Genomic DNA, 16,765 nt, shown 5'->3' with positions numbered 1-16,765 from the left:
TCCATCACTTGCTGCTGATGCTGTTTGGCAGGCGCAAGTAGTCCTGTGTTATAGCTTCACCAGGTCGACACCTCATTTTTAGGTATGCCTGGTGCTGCTCCTTGCATGCCCTCCTGCACACTTCATTGAACCCGGGTTGATCCCCTGATTTGATGGTAAAAGTAGAGTGGGGGATGTGCTGGACCATGAGGTTACAGGTTGTGTTCAAATACAATTCTGCTACTGCTGATGGGCCACAGTACCTCGTGGATGACCAGTCTTGAGTTGCTAGATCTGTTCAGAATCTATCCCATTTAACACAGTGGTAGTGCCTCTCAATACAACGGAGGGTATTCTCAACGTGAAGGCAGGACTTTGTCTCCACAATGACTGCCAATACTGGACAGGTGCATCTGCAGCAGGCAGGTTGGTGAGGATAAGGTCAAGTATGTTTTTCCCTCTTATTGGGTTTCCTCACCATCTGCCGCAGACCCAGTCTAGCAGCTATGTCCTTTAGGACTCAGCCAGCTCGGTCTGTAGTGGTGCTACTGAGCCACTCTTGGTGATGGACTTTGAAGTCCCCCACCCAGAGTACATTCTGCGCCCTTGCCACCCTCAGTGTTTCCTCCAAGTGATGTTCAACATTGAGGAACATTGATTCATCAGCTGAAGGAGGGCGGTAGGTGGTAATTAGCAGGAGATTTCCTTGCCCATGTTTGGCCTGATGCCATGAGACTTCATGGGATCCAGAGTTGATGTTGAGGACTCCCAGGGCAACTCCCTCCTGACTGTATACTACTGTGCCATCACCTCTGCTGGGTCTGTCCTGCCGGTGGGACAGGAAATATCCAAGGATGGTGATGGTAGAGTCTGGGACATTATCTGACAGGTATGATTCCGCGAGGATAACAATGTCAGGCTGTTGCTTGACTACTCTGTGAGATATCTCTCCCAATATTGGCACTAGTCCCCAAATGTTAGTAAGGAGGACTTTACAGGGTCGACAGGGCTGCGATTGCTGTTGTCAATGCCTAGGTTGATGCCAGGTGGTGCGTTCAGTTTCATTCCTTTTTTATGCCTTTGTAGCAGTTTGTTATAACTGAATGGCTTGCTAGGCCATTTCAGAGGGCACTTAAGAGTCAACCACATTGCTGTGGGTCTGGATCACATGTAGGCCAGACCAAGTCAGGGCATCAGACAGATTTCCTTCCCTAAAGGGCATTAGTGAACAAGATGGGTTTTTACAACAATCAACAATGGTTTCATGGTCATCAGTGGACTTTTAGTTCCAGATTTCTGCCATGATGGGATTTGAACCCGGGTCCCCAGAGCATTACCCTGGGTCTCTGGATTACTAGTCCAACGACAATACTACTACGCCATCGCTTCCCCCCCCCCAAACCTCCATGCACACCTTTCCTCATGCTCAGACCTTGTAGCGATTAACGTTAAGGTATCACCCCTCATGCTAAGTGTCTCTTTCCCAGACAATAGGACTAGACCACCCCCCTCCGCACCCCCTCCCCACCCCCACAACCACCACCCCCACTCTGGCTGTTACAAGAACACATAATGGGGCCCATGCTGTAACTGTTTTGAGATGCATGTATCCAGGATGTCAGATCAGGACAAATGCTTCAACAATTTCTGATGATCATTTTAACCATTACCCGAAATCATAAGCATCTGGCATGCTGGTGGGAAGCTAGGGGGTAAAACACACCTCCACACTCTAGATTCTGAGCACAAATGTCCAAACAAAATATTTCCTGTGACTGAGAGGGTTTGGCCAGACATGGTGTCTCACCGCCTTTTGAATACAGTAACTCAGCCAATCGATTCTCCATGTTCAAATCAGTTCATATTTGTAAGAGTCCACTACACTTGATTATAGTTTAGTTGCACTTAATGTGTCCATTTTTCCATTATAATTTGAAAATTTCATATTATAATTTCATATTTTGAAGAGGAAATAACTACATACGCTCTGTGTAACCTGGTGACAATCTGGCTGCTAGCTGCCTTCAACTCTCTCAAAATGCTTTCTGAAAACTTCATGTTAACTGCATATTTTTCCTCAGTAACTTAAATGTCTAGTGGATAATAAAGGTTTAACCAAAATTTTAAAATTCTAAAAGTCATATCTTTCATGATTAATCAAAGCTTTTCTAGTAGTCTTCGTTATAAAGTTAATTTTCCAGGCAACTTTTCTTGGCGGAAACAATGAACTTTATTTACAAGACAGCAGCAGCAGCAAATGTGTGCCTCCAACTCTATAACTGAAGAAGAACTCCCTCCCAGAGGTCCCCATGCTGCCAACTCATTGGTTTACACAGATCATGTGATCTTACAATACAGGATTATTCTTAAAGCTACAGTCCTATGTTTATCAAAACTAGGATTACTACATTCCTCCCACTTTAACTTTTCTGCACATTTTATATTTACAAGGTTATTTATCTCATTACATTACAATATGTACACGGGTCCTGAAATTACAAGTTCAGTCTTTCAGGTGGTTTCCTGATCTGTGTGGAACGTTGTAACTCCACGACTACTTTTGCAGGAACCACATTCCCTGGAACCACATTAACATTCTCTGGAACCACATTAACATTAGGTGCCTCATTAGACACAGGCAATTCAGTGTCGTCCACTCCGACAGAGACATCGGGCATGTCTATCTATGGTTGATAACTTAAACAGGAACCACAGGTTCAGCAATGGTTACAGGTGGAACATCACTCCGTTGGGGTATCTCCCCACTTCTTAAATGATCCACATGCTTACGGGTGATCCAGCCCTCCACTTCCATGTAGTACAACAATGGTCCAGTTACAGAGCTTACTTTACCACTTAGGTCCACCGCTGAAATTCTTGACATATACTGCTTCTCCAAAGGTAAATTTTCACTCACAATTATGCAAATCATGAGTTACTTTTTGGTCCCCTTGACTTCTCTCCACCTTCCCCTCCAAATTGGGAAGTATCAGGCTTAGTCTTGCTCGAAGATAGCGCCTGTCGTAGTGTGAGGGGGGGGTGTGTTGTGCTGGAGTGAAATAGAAAAGGAGCAAGTTTAGATTCCAATGATTCACCTGTTAACTTTTTCATTCCTGCCTTAAAAGTTTGTACTGCTCTTTCCTCCAGTCCGTTAGGTGACAGATGGTATTGTGTAGTCTTCACATGGTTGATACCATTTAGGCTGACAAATCTTTTAAATTCAGCACTGGTACGTGCAGTGCCATTATTTGAGGTGATTACTTTTGGCAATCCACGGATGGAGAAGCTTTGGTGTCGTTTCTCTATAGTAGCACCTGACGTTGGTGACTTAACCTCATAAACGTCTAACCACTTGGAATGAGCATCTATAATCAGTAGAAACAAGGTTCCAAGAAAAGGACCTACGTAATCTATGTGCAACCTCACCTAGGGTCTCCCAAGCCACTCCCATGGGTGTAATGGGGCTGTCACCGGCAACTTTTGTAGCTGCTGGCATTGCACACAGTGTTTTACCACCTTCTCAATATCACCATCCATTCCCGGCCACCACAGACAACTTCGCACTATCGTCTTCATTCGTGAGATTCCCAGATGGGTGCTGTGTAGCTCTGCTAAGAGTGGTTCCCTTCCTTGCGAAGGAACCGCTACTTGCGCATCCCATAACATAATACCACCTTGACTGCTTATTTCATATCTTCAGTTGAAAAATGGCTTCAATTCATCAGAGACTGGTTCTTGGCACCAACCATGTAACACTTGGTCTCTCACTCAAGATGGACTAGATCACGATTCATCCAGTTTCTTACACAGACAGGTGAGGAATCCAGGAAATTCATCACTAATATGAGCTCTTGGGGAATTGGGGCATGGTCGTTGTTCTCTTGCAAAGGAAGGCAACTTAGGGCATCGGCATTGACTATATGAATCATAGTCTATGCACAAAGGTGCATTCATATGCTGCCAAAATTAGGGCCCATCTTTGAATTTGTGCAGAAGCTATGGGAAGGATAGCCTTTTCCTTGCTAAATAGACCCAAAAGCGGTTTGTGATCTGATACTATCGTGAAGTGTCGCCCATGCACATATTGGTGGAATTATTTTACACCAAAAATAATTGACAGACCTTCCTTTTGATCTGAGAATTTCCTTTTTCAGCTGTGATAAGTGTCCTGGATATGTAGCCTATCAGCCTCTCTGTACCATCGTCCATCCTGTGAGTTAGTAGATCTCCCAACTCCGTGGGGGGATGTGTTGCAGGTTAGCACCAATTCCTTTGTCAGGTCACAGTGCACAAATTTGAAGAGGGCAAATGCTGTTTTACTTTCATGAAGGCTTCTTCTTGGGGTGATTTCCAAACCAACCCTGGTCTTTCTTTAACAGTGAATATACAGGGGCTAGTACTGTTGATAAATTTAGTAAAAATCGGCCATAATAATTTACCATCCCTAAAAATGGTTTAGGTTCAGAGACGTTCTTAGGTGCAGATGCCTCTCTGATTGCTTTAACCTTCTCTTCAACAGGCTGTAACCCTTGGGCATCTACCTGGTGGCCCAAATAATTGACTTCATTTACCTGAAAAGTACATTTTTTTTTCCTTAGGTGCACTCCTGCTTATAAAAATCATTTCAGGACTTCCTCTAGATTAGCCAAATGTTCCTTTTCCATGAATCCAGTTATTAGTACATCGTCCAAGTAGATGACAACCTGAGGTAGTCCTTGCAGTAAGTTATCCATCGTCCTCTGAAAAATGGCACAGGCTGAGGAAGCACCAAAAGGCAGGAGTGTGTATTGATATAACTCTTTGTGGGTGCTTATGGTCACAATTCTCAGGGGGTATCATCCAGTTCCAGTTGCTGGTATGTGTGACTCATGTCAAGCTTTGTATACATTATCCCTCCTGGTAGTTTGGTACAGAGGCCTTCAATCTTGGGAACAGGGTACCTGTCCAGTTTGACTGCTTTGTTGACCGTTAGTTTATAGCCCCCACAGATCCGTATGGTCTGATGTGGTTTTAGGACAGGGACTATGGGTGCTGCCCATTCTGATAACTCAACCACTTTTATGACACCTGGCTTCTCTAGCCGGTTCAACTCAGTGTCAACCTTCTCTCTCAGGGCATATGGCAACAGTCTTGTTTTCAAGAAACGAGGAGTTGCTTCTAGGTCCACGTAAATCTTGGCCTTTAGGCCTTTGATTTCCCCTAGTTCATCCTTGAAGACAATATCATTTTCTTTAGAGCTCTGGCAGTCCTCCTGCTCGCAATTGGAAAATTTTGGACCAGTTTAATTTAATCTCTTTCAACCAATCATGATCTAAAAGGCTTGGTCCTTCACCTTCTACCACTATCACTGGTAGTTGTGTTGTTTGGTATCTATAATAAACAGGTACTCTGGTGATACCTTTTATCTGGATTTCATCACCTGTGTACATTTTCAACTTGGCAGAGGTTTGTTCTAAATTTAATTGTTGAGCACCTTTATTTAAATATCTGAAAATGTATACAGTATTAGAAGCACCAGTGTCAACTTCCATTTTTAATGGTTTACCATTCACTTGCAATGTGACAGCAATTGGCCCTGTCTTCTCAACTTTCATGTTGAATAAGGAATAAATGTCAGAATTGGTTGTTTCTGGCTCTTCCACACTATAGATTTCATTGGGCTTCATTTGTTGCCTGGAAGCCTGTTTTAATCTTGCTTTTCAATGTTTCCATATGTGCCCACTTTTGTGACAAAAATAACACTCCATCTTTTTAAATTGTCAGTCTTTAGGAGTGTGATTGTTTCCATGTTGATAAAAATTAGTTTTCGAATTTGCTGTTAAACTGTTTCCTCTAAATTTTCAGTTAGCAGGGGCTGTTTCCCACTTCACGGTGGAATCCCGGCTTTTCGCATCACTTTCGGCTGACCGTTCACGCCCAGCGAGGAAAACTGCACCATTTTGTGCACCTTGAATTGCTTGTGAGTCCCTTACAGTGCTATCCATCACAAGTGCTATTTCTAACGCTTTCTTAAAATCAAGAACCACTTCAACCAGCTATCTTCGCTGAATAGCATCCTCTTTCAAGCCATAGACCAAACAATCCCTGAGCATATCATTGAGGGTTTCACTGAAATAACAATATTCCATTAGTTGTTTTAATTTCATCACTTAGGCAGCAATGGTCTCCTCCGGGGCTCTATTCCGTGAATTGAACCTGAACATCTGCATTGTGACTGAAGGCTTGGGTTGAAAATGTCGCTTAATGGGGTCTACTAATTCACTGGTCTTTGAATCAGGGGCACTGGGGGTCGTCAAGCTTTGAATTAAACTATAGGTCTTGCTCCCACAAATACTCAGGAGAATTGCTGTCCACTTTTCCTCCTCCATGATTTCATTAGCTTGAAAGTAGGACGCAAGATGTTCTATATATTGAGACCAGTCGTCTGTGGCTGGTTCAAATGGATCGATTCTACCAAACTATGGCATCTCGGATGAGAATATCTTCCTTTCTATTTCATTATCTTAGGTACTCACAATCTCTGGGTGAGGGACAGTATCGGATCTGATTTATCCTCATCGCCTGCTTGTTACAGAGTCGATTTTCTGGGCAACTTTTCTTGGTGGAAACTTTGAACTTTATTTACAAGACAGCTGCAGCACTTACATGTGTGCGTCTAACTCTATAACTAAAGAAGAACTCTCTCCTAGAGGTTTCCTGTGCTGCTAACTCATTGGTTTACATAGATCATGTGATCTTACAACGCAGGATTATTCTTAAAGCTACAGTCCTACGTTTATCAAAACTATAATTACTACAGTCCCATTTTCTTGAACTTTCTCCAAGTCCTTACAATTTTATTATCCTTCAAGTACTTACCCAATTCCTATTTGAAAGTTACTATTCAATCTGCTACCACCCTATCAGACAGTGCATTCCAAATCCTAACGATTCATTGTGTAAAAGGGTTTTCCTCATGTTGCCTCTAGTTTTTTGCTAATTACCTTAATTTGGTTCCCTCTGGTTATTGACCTATCAGCCATTATAAGTAACTTTTCTTTATTTATTCAGTCCAACTTGTTCATGGTCTTCAACACATCTATCAAATCTCTTCAGTTCTGCTGAAGGGTCATGAGGACTCGAAACGTCAACTCTTTTCTTCTCCGCCGATGCTGCCAGACCTGCTGAGTTTTTCCAGGTAATTCTGTTTTTGTTTTGGATTTCCAGCATCCGCAGTTTTTTGTTTTTATCAAATTTCTCCTTAGCCTTCTCTACTCCAAGGAGAAAAACCTCAGCTTCCAGTTCTATCCACGTAACTGTAATCCCTCTTCCCTCATGCCATTCCAGTAAATTTATTCTGTACCCCGTTCAAAACCTTCCTAAAACGTGGTGTCCACAATTGAACATAATACTCCAGCGAGCACTGAACGATATAGGTTTGGCATAACTTCCTTGCATTTGTTCTCTATGCCACTATTTACAAAGCCCAGGATCCATATGCTTTATTAACTTTTCTGTTAACCTGTTCTGACAAGTATTAAGGTTTGTAAGGGTTAATGTGTGGGACTGTGTAAATAGCACCTCCCATAATGATGATGTAAGAGAACACATGATGAGGAATCAAGTGGGAGGACCTAGGACATAGGACTTAGGAGCAGGAGTAGATCATTTGGGCCTTCGAGCCTGCTCCATCATTTGGTAAGATCATGGCTGATCTATCTGTAGTCTCAGCTCCACTTGCTGTCTGCATCTCATAACCCTTGGCTCCCTTGTCTATAAAAATCTATCTAATTCAGCCTTGAATATATTTAAAGACCCAACCTCCACTACTTTCTGGGAAAGAAAATTCCACAGACCAACGATCCCCTGAGAGAAAAAAAATTCTCTTCATCCCTGTCTTAAAAGATAGACCTCTGATTCTTAAACTATGCCCCCTAGTTTTATTTTCCCCAGAAGAAACATTTTCCAGGTATCCACCCTATCAAGTGCCCTCAGGAACTTATATGTTTCAATAAGATCACCTTTCATTCTTCTAAATTACAATGGGTATACACGCAATCTGTTCAACTCTTCTTCATGTGATAAGCCCTTCATCTCAGGAGTGAGTCAATTAAACTTTCTCTGAACTACTTCCAAAGCAGTTACGTCCTTTTTCAAATAAGGAGATCAAATTGTACACAGTATTCCTGATCTGGTTTCACCAAGGCCCTGTACAGCTGCACCTGTCCTACTTTAACATTCCATTCCTCTTGCAATAAATGCCAACATTCCATTTGCCCTCCTAATCACTTGCTGTACCTGCAAATTAACTTTATGTGATTCATGTACCAGGACAGCCAGGTCCCTCTGCACCACTGAGTTCTGCAATCTTTCTCCATTTAAATATTATACTGCTTTTCTATTCTTCCGGCCAAAGTGAAGAAGTTCACATTTACTCATGCTATACTCCATCTACCACATTTTTGCCTACTCACTTATCCGATCTATATCCCTTTACAGGCCCTCTACCTCTTCTTGACAACTTATTTTCCTACCTATCTTGGTGTCATGGTCAAATTTAGCTACCTTCATCCAAGTCATTGATATACCGGTAAAAAGCTGACAGCCCAGCACTGATCCCTGCAGCACTCCACTAGTTACAGCCTGCCAATCTTAAAAAGACCTATTTGTCCCTACTCTCTGCTTCCTGTTAGCTAACCAATCCTTTATCCATGCTAATATGTTACCCCCTATACCACATGTTCTTATCTTATGTAGTAACTTTTGACGTGGTACCTTATCAAAGGTTTTTTGGAAATCTTAGCACACCACATCAACTGGTTCCCTTTTATCCATCTTGAATTTTACTTCCTCAATAAAACTCTAATAGAATAAACATGATTTCCCTTTCATGAAGCCATGTTGGCTCTGCCTGATCACATTGTGATTTTCTAAAGTATCCTGTTACAATCTCCAGAATAATGGATTCCAGCACTTTCCCTATGACAGATGTTAAGCTAACTGGCCTATAGTTTCCTGCTTTGTGCCTCTCTCCTTTCTTGAATAAAGGTGTTACATTAAATATTTTCCAATCCGCTGGGACAGTTCCAGTATCGAAGGAATTTTGGAAGATTGTAACCAATGCATCTACCATCTGTGCCAATGCTTCTTTTAAGATCCTAGGATGCTGGCCATCCAGTCCTGGTGACTTGTCAGCCTTTAGGCCTAATAATTTTCCTTAAAAAATTATTTTTTCCCTGGCGATCATGGTTGCTTTAAGTTTATCCCTCCCCCTCACCTTTTGATTATCAAGTATCTGTGGGAAGTCTTTTAAATCTTCCACTGTGAAGACAGACACAAAGCCTCCACTATTTCTTTGTTTTCCACTATCAATTCACCAGACTCACTCTCTCGAGGACCAACAATAGCTTTAGTTACTTTTTTCCTATTTAAATATTTGTAGGAACTCTTATTGTCTGTTTTTGTATTACTAGCTATCTTTCTCTCATACTCTTCTTTCTGCCACTTTATTATCTTTTTAGTCATTCTTTGCTGGTTCTTAAAATCTGTCCAATCCTCTGACCTACCACTAATCTTTGCTGATTTGTACAGTATTTCTTTCAATTTAAAGCGATCTTAACTTTCATATTTAGCCATGGGTGATGCACCTTTCTCAAGAGTCTATTTTTCTTACTGGGATAAATCTTTGCTGAGAATTATTAAATGTCTCCTTAAAAGTCTGTCACTGCACCTCTACTGTTTTACCTTTTAACCTAGTTTCTCAGTTCACCTCAGCCAACTCTGCCTTCATACCCTCATAGTTACCTTTATTTAGGTTTAAAACATTAGTCATGGATCCACACTTCTCCCTTTCAGTCTGAACAGGAAATTCTGTCATGTTACATCATTATCTCCTAGAGGCTTGTTTACCATGAGGTTATTGATGAATCCTAGCTCATTGCACATTACCAGGTCTAGAATAGCCTGTTCCCTGGTTGGCTCTAGAATGTACTGCTCTAAGAAATTGTCCCGAAAATACTCTATGAATCCATTTTCGAGGCTACCTTTGCTAATTTGATTTACCCAAACTATATGTAGATTAAAGCCAACCATGACTATTGCTGTACCTTTCTTATACACCCCACTTATTTCTTCCTGTATGCTCTGTCCTACAGTGTGGGTACTGTTAATGGGCCTATAAACTGCTCTCAGAAGTGACCTTACTATCCCTTATCTCTACCCAAGCAGATTCTACATCTCGATCTTTCGAGCTAAGGTCATCTCTCAGTACTGAACTAATGCCATCCTTAATTAACAGAGCTACTCCATCACCTTTTTCTAGCTTCCTGTCAATCTGACATGTCAAATACCCTTCAATATTCAGGTCCCAGCCTTGGTCACCTTTCAACCACATCTCTATAATGCCTATCATACATATTTATCTCTATCTGTGCTAACAACTCACCTTTTTTGTCACAAATGCTGCATGCATTCAGATATAGGGCCTTAAACCCTGTTTTTTTTTACCATTTTTGCAATCTTTAACGTTATCTGCTGGTGTACTCCTATGGTTATATATTCTGTCCCTTCCTGCCACACTTTGGTACTCATTACCCAAATTGCTACCATGCTCTATTATTTTGTTGTTTCCCTTTACTTTACTATATCACCTCTCACATGATCCATTCCCCCAACTATTTAGTTTAAAGCTCTCTCTATTGCCGTAGTTTAACGATTTGCCATGTCACTGGTCCCAGCATGGTTCAGGTGTAGACTGTCCCAACAGTACAGCTCTCGCTTTCCCTAGTGCCCCATTAATCAAAATCCATTTCTCCCACACCAATCTTTAGGTCATATATGCATCTTCCTAATCTTATTTACCTATACCAATTTGCTTGTGGCTCAGGTAGTAATCCAGAGATTATTGCCCTTGAGGTTCTTTTTAATTTAGCCCCTAGCTGCTCATAATCCCTCAGCAGAACCTCTTTCCTATTGGTACCTATGTGAACCATAACAACTGGATCTTCCACGTCAAGTTCCACTCCAGCCCTGAGCGGACATCCTGAACCCTGGTACCAAGCAGGCATCACAGCCTTCTGGGCTCACACTATTGACTGCAAAGAACTGTGTCTATCCCCCTGACTATACTATCCCCTACTTACACTACATTTCTATTTACTCCCCTGTATGAATGGCTTCCTGTACCACGGTGCCTTGGTCATGTTGCCCATCCGCCCTGTAGTCCCCTGTTCTCATCCAAAAAAGCTGAAAAAACCTCAAACCTGTTGAACAATTGCAAGGGCTGAGGCTCCTGCAGTCCTGCCTTCTGGGTCCCCATATCCGCTTCATTCACAGTCACACCCTCTTGTCTTTGACCACTGACCAAATCAGAAGACCTTATTCTAAAAGGTGTGATTGCCTCCTGGAATAAAGTATCCAGGTAACTTTCTCCCTCCCTGATATGTTGCAGTGTCTGCAGCTCAGCCTCCAGCTCAATGACTCTGAGCTAAAGCTCCTCAAGCCCGCAGACACTTACTACAGACGTGTTTGCCGTGGATCACACTGGCATCCAGATGCTCCCACATTCTTCAATTGCAACACATCACCTAACCTGCCATCCTTAAGGTGTTTTAATTAAGTAATTAAAGTAGGAAATTAATCAATTATTTATTTTCTTTTTTTATGTATTTTATTTAGTGCCTCTCCTTACCAACACTAATTTAAACTTTGGCAAAATAGAGCTTTACCACTTAAAAAATATTTTAAAATGTATGTTTTTTCCTAATTTCCAGCTCATTACACACTCTCCCTTGTAGCCAATCTGCTTATGACTTTCCAGTGATGTCACAATTTGATATTTTTTGTTGTTTCAAAGCCGAAGTTCTCCAGCAGCTGTTACAGCCCTGATCCTCGCCCTGTATTTATCGCTCTCTCTCTCTCTGTCTAGTGTTTTCCTTACAGATCCGATCCTTTCTTCCCTCTCCCAGGGTTCAGAATGATCATGGCTCCAGCAGTGTAACACAGTCACGAGTAGCTGTACATGGTTCAGTTGCATATTATAAACCAGCTATTGTTTGGACGTACCAACACCTCAGTAATCATTCTGAAGCTAGGCTAATCGACACGCAACACCGTCAAAGATTTGTGCACAATAGCCCCTATGTCTCTCTCTTCTTGCACTCCCTTTAAAATGGTATCATCCATGCCAAACATCATTTTCCCTCATTCTTCCTACAAAGTGTTGATAGTTTTGCCCCCAGAGCTGTGACACTGTGAGTTGACTTTGAGTCATACAATCTGAGCACACGCAGTGTATCTGATTCCCAGGATATATCAGTACTATTCGTTGTTTCTCTTTAACCTTGCAGCAGTTTCTGTTCAGAAGCTTTCCTGAATGATCTGAAGAAAAGTGAGTTGCCAGATTTCAAAAATTTTTACAGCGGGATAATCGTATTGCACGTCAAATTAGAATAGGAAAGTTTGGTAGACAAAGTTGCCAGCTACAACGGTGGGATGCATACGGAATCAGATAGAGATGGATTAGAGATAGGGAACAGAGAGCCGAAGAAGAATCATACCGACTTGAAACATGAACTCTGTTTCTCTCGCCATAGATGCCAGACCTGATGAGTTTTTGCAGCATTTTTTGTTTTTATTCCAGATTTCCAGCATCTGCAGTATTTTGCTTTTATCTATGGTATGTTGGCTCCCTGGTGCCAAGGTCATTGAGCAAGTACACAACACTGTGAGGGGGGAGGGTGAACAGCTAGCAGTAATAGTCCATATTGGCACCAACAATATAGGTAAAAAGAGGGGTGTGGTCCTGCATCAGAGCTTAGAGAGCTAGGAAGGAAACCAAAAAGCAGGACCTCAAAAGTAGCATTCTCTGAAACACTCCTAACATCAACTGCAAGTAAGTATAAAAATAGGAGGATAGAGCAGGTGAATGAGTAGCTGAAGAGATGAGGCAGGAGGGGGAGCTTAGATTCCTAGAACCTTGTGGCCAGCACTGGAGCATTGTGTAGGGAAATTGACGGTTAATGATTAGTTTTAGTTTACACAAAATGTATATGAATTGATTAACCTAATAGTATATTATCCTTTTTAAACTGTAACCAAATGCATTAAATATCATGTAACTCTGCTTAGCTTCACTTGACAGAGAAAGGCACCACAGGGTTTTAAACAGCATAGAGGTAACATACTGGAAGAGTTAATTACAGAACAACTGCTGGAGAGGTCCCTGTTGTACTTATTTCCATTTCACAGAGCCACATTGCGAGAACTTGCCATCTTCAAGGTTGATCAGGTGAGCTTACATCATTTCACATTGTTAAATCCTTATCGAAACCTGATGTTATAATTAGAGGAAAGTTAGGGGGGATTGATTGTATGAAAAGGGGTAAAGAAGAACAACAGCTGTGTTCTACATTAAGTTAGTTTTTATTTGCAGTGTTTGGGAAAAAGCAATTACATTTGGATCAGCATATTTGTATTAGAGTTAACTTTTGCAACACTGTGTGACTAGTTTTGTAACTGCATACTCCTTTTAGACTTTTATCACTGAAGACTATGTATTAACTGAATGTATAAGGAAATTTTACTACCTTACATTTTAAACACTGATGACTGCTATGCACTTATATTTTATGCACACTCTGTGTAACTTTTAAGTACTACTTATTTTGTAACCTGTTGTATTAGTTCTTTGCAATCTTTTGTATCAGGCCTACATAGTTTTAAGGTTATAAGCAAGTTTTCCATTCTATCCTTTGTTTTAAATTAAAGTAATTCATTCCAATCACCAACAACTGCAGAGAGAAAAAGACTACCTAGCAAATGGCCTCTAAAGTAAACAGTCAATTATAAAGGTTCTGACTTAATGAAGAGCCTGCAACAATGAAGCATTGCCTGAAACAATGAGCTCAAGGTATCATTCGTGAGGACATGACGGCATACTTCCCCTATCCTGAACAAATGGGCAAGGAAGATATCATAAAACATCCTTTTATCTTAGCAAGAAGTCTTTAAAATAACAGAAACAAACAGAGAGAGAAACATAATTAAATTAAATTAACCTGAATGATTAATGTCTCAAAAATATTGAGACAAAACCTAGAGTACTATAACTTTAAGCTATGTAGTGACAGTAGCTTTAAGACGTATTGTACAGTGTAGTCTCAGGTGACAGTGTGAAAGAATCAGCCCAGAGTGCGGGGTACCTTAAGAGTGGAGTTTGTGTCTAGTTGTGGATCTTGATGGAAGTATGTAACTGCCTCTCAAGTCCTGTTAATAAAGTTCACTGTTTCTTATGAGAAACCTGCCTGGAAAATCAAGTCCATAACAACTGGTGATGAGGATAAATTGGTCCGGCACTGTTCCTCGCCCAGTGAATGTGAGTATCTTGTTTCAAACAGAAGAAAAGGAAAACATACTCACCAGGTATGCCACATTTCAACTCATCCACAGAGGATTGGTGTCAACATTAAGGATGCCACGGTTTCTTCTTCCAAGCAAACAAAATAATGGTGGAGGAAAAAAGGAAAGCAATTCTCCTAAGCACCTGTGGGAATAAAACATATAATTTAATCCATAGTTTGACGGCCCCGTACGCCCCCGATTTGAAAACCTTCAGCAAGTTGGTAGAACTCAGAAAGGGTCATTTTCAACCCAAACCCTCCGTAAACATGCAGAGGTTCAAATAAAATTCAAGAGTGAGAGCCCCAGGGGAGGCCATAGCAACTACATAGTGAAGTTGAATCAGATAACTGAACGTTGTGACTTCGGGGAGACCCTAAGCAATATGTTAAGGGATCATTTGGTCTGCGGTGTGCACGATGATGCCATTCAACAAAGGTTATTAGCGGAAGTAGATATTGATTTTAAAAAAGCACTTGAAATAGCGCTTGCGATGGAAAGCACCAACTGGGATTTGCAGGCCTTACAGGGTGTACAAAATGGGGCCGTTTTCCAGTTGGGGCGGGAACAGATCCCCAGACATGGTGCGAAAACCAGGGAGTCAGCCACAAAGTGGGAGACAGTCCCTGCTACCAAATAATTAAAAATATATATAAGAGACAGCTCAGCAGCAATTCTGAAAATGAGTTGTTACTGACGTGGAAGTAACCACATCCCTGAAACTTGCTGTTTTAAAGAGATGAATGCCATTATTGTCATAAAAGAGGGCACATACTGAAGCAATGTAAAGCAAGATTGAGGCAGACTCCCAGACGTCAAACTAAACTGATTGAAGTTCATAATGTGGAAGAAACAGAAACCACTAATTCTGATGTTTATTCTCTATTTAACGTGAAATTAGGGAAAACAGAGCCAATTACTGCTATTCTGCAGGTCAATGGAAAACCTTTAATTATGGAAGTGGATACTGGTGCATCAACCACTGTAGTGGGGGAGCACATATTCAAGTAGTTAAACAAGGGTACTCAACAATTGAATATGGAGCAGACTTTAGCCAAATTAAAAATGTTTGCTGGTGGAACCATATAAGTGAAAGGTATTACCACTGTACCTGTCTATGACAAGCACCGGACAACACAGCTCCATGTGACTGTAGTGGAAAGTAAAGAACCAAGCCTTCTAGGTTGTGATTGGTTAAAAGAAATTAAATTAAATTGGTCTGAAATTTTCCAACTGGACGACTGCCAGAGCTGCTAAAGAAATATGGCAAAGTCTTTCAAGAGGAATTGTGGAAAATTAAGGGCCTGCAGGCTAAGATCTATGTTGACTCTGAAGCAGCTCCTCATTTTTTTAAAGCCAAGCCTGTTCCATATGCCCTAAGAGTGATGGTTGACACTGAATTAAACAATTTAGAGAAGCTGGGTATTATTCAGCTTGTTCAATTTTCAGAATGGGCAGCACCCATAGTCCCTGTCTTGAAACCAGATCCGACCATCCATGTCTGAGGCGATTATAAATTAACAGTAAATAAGGCTGCCAAGTTGGACAAGAACCCCATCCCCAGGATCAAGGATCTTTTGCCAAATTAGCCGGAGGGAGAACATACTAAATTAGATATGAGTCACACATATCAGCAGCTGGACCTGGATGATACATCCAGAACTTTTGTAACCATAAACACACACAAAGGGTTGCATCAATACACGCACTGGACTTTCAGTGTTTCCTTGGCCTGCACGTTTTTCCAGAGGATGATGGAGAGCTTGCTGTAAGGACTACCTCAAGTTGTGGTCTACCTGGACGACATTCTAATAGCTGGGTTAACAGAAGCAGAACACTTGACTAACTTGGAAGAAGTCTTAAAACGATTCTTGGAAGTATGGGTGTGCTTGAAAAAGGAAAAGTGTACCTTTCAGGTAGTGAAGTCGTTTACTTGGGCCTTTGGGTAGATGCCTAAGGGCTACACCCAGTAGAAGAAAAAGTCAAAGCTATTAAGGAGGGACCCTTGCCTACAAATGTCTCAGAGCTCAAGTCATTCTTGGTATGGTAAATTAATATGGTTGATTCCTACCCAACTTATCAACAGTCCTAGCCACTCTACAATCATTATTAAAGAAAAACCAATGTTGGCCTTGGAAGTCATCTCCAAAAGAAGCCTTCACGAAAGTTAAACAGCTCTTGCACTTTTCAAACTTGTTAGTACACTATGGCCTGACAAAAGAATTGGTGCTAACTTGTGATGCATCCTCCTATGGCATGGGAGTGGTACTACCTCACAAGAGGGATGATGGTTCAGAAAAGCCAATAGGCTGTGTATCCAGAACCCTCTCTATGGCCAAGAAGGGTTATTCACAAATTGAGAAAGGAAGATTATTGATTATTTTTGAAGTTAAAAAATTCCATCTGTCTG

At 41.3% G+C, this 16,765-nt stretch overlaps 1 long non-coding RNA gene across 1 annotated transcript in view; it reads right to left on the bottom strand.

The window, feature by feature from the left end:
- Nucleotides 1-16,765, bottom strand: part of LOC121269802 — a 46,202-nt gene that overhangs the window by 21,426 nt on the left and 8,011 nt on the right. Inside the window, exon 2 of the long non-coding RNA XR_005941418.1 lies at nt 14,377-14,500. This is a non-coding gene — a long non-coding RNA (uncharacterized LOC121269802). The remainder of the gene's footprint in view (nt 1-14,376; nt 14,501-16,765) is intronic.

The sequence above is a fragment of the Carcharodon carcharias genome, chromosome 26, assembly GCF_017639515.1.
Source record: "Carcharodon carcharias isolate sCarCar2 chromosome 26, sCarCar2.pri, whole genome shotgun sequence".
Taxonomy (NCBI): domain Eukaryota; kingdom Metazoa; phylum Chordata; class Chondrichthyes; order Lamniformes; family Lamnidae; genus Carcharodon; species Carcharodon carcharias.
Note: the sequence above shows the minus strand (reverse complement) of the source record. Positions and strands in the feature narration are given on the sequence as shown.